Below are 3,792 nucleotides of genomic sequence, written 5' to 3'. Positions count from 1 at the left end.
AAACTCCTCCCATATTCCAGCATCGGCGATGATTGTATGGTGTGTGTGTGTGGGTGTGTGGGTGTGTTCCAACGCTGCCTCAAATCTCCCGGCAACGATGCATTTTAATAGAGGGGGCGATCAAAATTGTCAGACACAGAAACAAGATCGCAAAGCCACTGCTCCTGCTTGTGGAATATATATTACAAATTTGTCTGACTGCCAGTCTCAGGACATAATACTCACCTGTGCCTTCTCTCCTCTGGCTACAAAATGGGATATTTCTGGAACAGGCAACCCACAGTTCGCTCGGCCATCCACTACCAAACTTGACGATGTTCCATGTCCTAGAGCGTCGGCAACCTGAAACGAGAATAGAAGATACAAAAATCTTACAAGGGGTTCTACATCAAAGTGCTATTGGAACTCATCTTATTATATCTCCTCCTTCAAAACTCCTGTCCAATGATGACCTTCCTCCTGCTTCTCTTGCTCCAAATGATAATAACCACGAGCGCCCATTCTTGCTGGACATTGTTCCTGGAAAGAAAAGAGAAAAATAAAATTAATCCTGACGCCGCTAAAACCAAACAAAATTTAGCCTACTTACCTTTTCTTTGACCCTTCACGAACGTGCAAAACCTGGAGGAATAAAGGGCAAATTGAAATAAGACCCTGGATCATGGGAAAACACATATATATATTTACCTGGAAATTGCCATCCCACGCTGCCGACACCGAGGAACTGAAATGATGGAAAATTGAAATTAATACGCTCCAAATATCCCCCTGAAGGGAATTGATGCCTGAGAAGCTATTGCACTTCCAAAGGATGGCACCTGCTCCAGGATCATCTGCTTACCTGTCTGCTCAATGTCGTCCCAAATTGCTGTCTTTTAATCTTGTCTTGAAGTCCTCATTGTTTACATGTTTTCAATGTTTACATAATCATCCGTCTTCTTCTTAATACTGCATTCCATGTTTTTGATCCAAAAATTTCCTATTAACGACGCTGACTGCCGACTTACCAACTATCTGTGATACTCACCTGTGATAACCCTTATCCACTTGACGACCTCCACTGGATTCACCTGTAAACGTACCTGATTAGCTTAAGGAAAACACCGACAATTGGAAGACTAATAAGAAGAAGAAACCATAACAAAACTTACCCTCAAGACGACACGACCCGATGCACCAGAAAGACGACGCCCTTGAACACGCCAACCGGCAAAATCCCCTGTCCCACAATGCCGTCCCTCAATGTGTTGTCCTAAATGTCTCCCTGAAATGCAAAAACTCACAAACTCTTAAATTTTCTTCCTATATTTACCCATTTCTGCGATGAGTGCTGCCAACCTGCCCTGCCTGGTGGTCGGAGTTGCCACCTGGGGCAAAGCACCAGAAACGAGAGCTGCCAACTGGTCCCGCCTGGCATATGGAGTTGCCACCTAGCGCCAAGACGACCATGGGACGAATGCGACCCGACGACCCCAGAAACAACAACAGGAGAAAGTGCTCTCTCCAGGAGCCCGCCAATTTCATGGAAAGTCTCCCGGAACAAAAGTTGCCCTCTGGGTAATACTCCGGGAGACTTTTCTCTTCCCAGCATTCTCACAACCATTTGGGCCCTGGAGCAGCGAGGACTGGTCTTAAACCAGCCCGCCAAATCTTTGAAATTTGAATTTGAATTTGTTTAAAGTGTAAAACGCCAAGTAAAAGTTATTTGTAAAATTCATACAATTCCTTTAAAAGAAAACAAATATAAAAAAAAACACATTTAAAAAAAATAAAACCAGGTGAAGTGACTTATTAATTAAAAGGAGACTTAAAAATGAGATATGGAGGACACAAGGACAGAAATACAAAAGGAGATGGACAATTTCAACCTGGACAACATCGAGCCATTTACTTCGTTGGAATTCTTTGAGATGGCCATGATCTGCAGGCCTTATGGTGGTGAGTCCACTGAGAAAATTGAACTTTCTTCCCCCTATTCGGGGCGTCACCCAGGATCCTCATTGCAATCATCAGATGATTCCTGCGTGATTGTGTGTGACGCCAATTTAAGAACTCCCCCCGCTGACCCCTCTTCAAAAGCGAAGAGCCCGCCAAAAATAAATACAAATAAAATATCCCATACACACACACACACACAGCCAGATCCACTTTCCCTCTATGACCCCTCTTCCAAGGAGAAGAGCCCGCCAAAAATAAATGCAAATACACACACACACACACAGCCAGATCCACTTTCCCTCTAATATAGAGGCTACTAGGAGCCGACGGAAATGAGGATAATCCAGATAAACCTCAACCATTGCGAAGTAGCGCAAAGCCTCCTCGAGCAATATGCGAGAGACAAACGCGTAGACGTGGCTCTAATAAGCGAGCCATTTTGAAAAACAAGGAGCCAAAACTACATTTTGGACTCCACGCAGAGTGCGGCAATCTGGGTCTTCGGCACCCAACCAGAAAATACATTCGCCGGCGAAGGCTTTGTCCAAGCCAAGGTGAATGGCATCTGGCTGATAAGCTGCTACTTACCGCCGCGTCTCACACTCCAGCAGTTTGGACGCACGCTAGACGAGGTGGCCGAAGCGGCTAGACCCATAACCGATGTGATAGTGGGAGGAGACTTCAACGCCTGGGCAGAGGAATGGGGGTCAGCCCTCACCAATGCAAGAGGCCGTACGCTCCTGGAAACCTTCGCGACCCTGGATGTGGCCCTGCTAAACACAGGCTCCCGGCACACCTTCAGCAGAGCAGGATGCGGCTCGGTGATAGATCTCACTTTTTGCAGCAGCAGGCTCTTCAGGAGGACGACGTGGGCCCTCAGCGATGAGTACACTGGCAGCGACCACAAATATATTATCTGCGACACCTCAAACGGAGCAAGAGAAACGCCAGGCTCGAGACCTATAAGGTTCAACCCAGCGACGCTGCACACCCAAAGGTTCGCGCAAGGAATAAGGATGGAAGACCCGATCGGAGACGCGGAAGACGGTGCGCAACATGTAATGCTGGCGGTGGAGCAGGCATGCCGAGCTAGCATGAAGCTCAGCAGAAACCATTCCCGCCACCATGAACCGGTCCTATGGTGGTCGCCGGAGATTGCCGAGGCGAAACGGGAATGCCTCCGAGCTCGAAGGCTTCACCAAAGAGCCAGGGGAAGACCGGACTTCGAGCCCAAACGGCAGGAGTTCGCCGACAAGAGGAGAGCTCTAAAAACCCTTATAAAGGAGGCAAAAAAAACGGTGTTTCCTGGAGATGTGCGACGCCGCTGAACAGGACCCGTGGGGAACGGCATACCGGACGGTGGTCAAGAAGGCCAAGCAAGCCAAGCCTTTACCACCACGAGAACCCCAAACGATGGAGAATATAGTAGAGCACCTCTTCCCAACGCTAAACTACGATGCGCAGGTCGCAGAGAGCCAGACGGCGATGCCAGTCCCGTTCCAAGAGGTAACCATCCAGGAGATCGTGGAGGTCACGGCCGCGATGAAGAGCGGCAAAGCTCCAGGTCCTGATGGAGTCCCGGATATTGTAATCAAGCTGGCCATGGCAACGTGCCCGGCTGCTTTTGCTAAAGTTTTCAGCAATTGCATAAGAGAGGGCGTCTTCCCCAGGAGGTGGAAAGTGCAAAGCCTCGTGCTCCTCTCCAAGCCGGGCAAGCCGCCGGAGGTTCCGTCGTCATATAGGCCAATATGCCTGATAGACCACGCAGGTAAAGCCCTGGAGCGATGCATCCTCCGAAGACTCCAGAACGCCATTACCCTCGCAGGAGAAATTTCCCCGCTGCAATTCGGGTTT

Source organism: Drosophila ananassae (assembly GCF_017639315.1).
Source record: "Drosophila ananassae strain 14024-0371.13 chromosome 4 unlocalized genomic scaffold, ASM1763931v2 tig00000070, whole genome shotgun sequence".
NCBI classification, from domain to species: domain Eukaryota; kingdom Metazoa; phylum Arthropoda; class Insecta; order Diptera; family Drosophilidae; genus Drosophila; species Drosophila ananassae.
Note: the sequence above shows the minus strand (reverse complement) of the source record.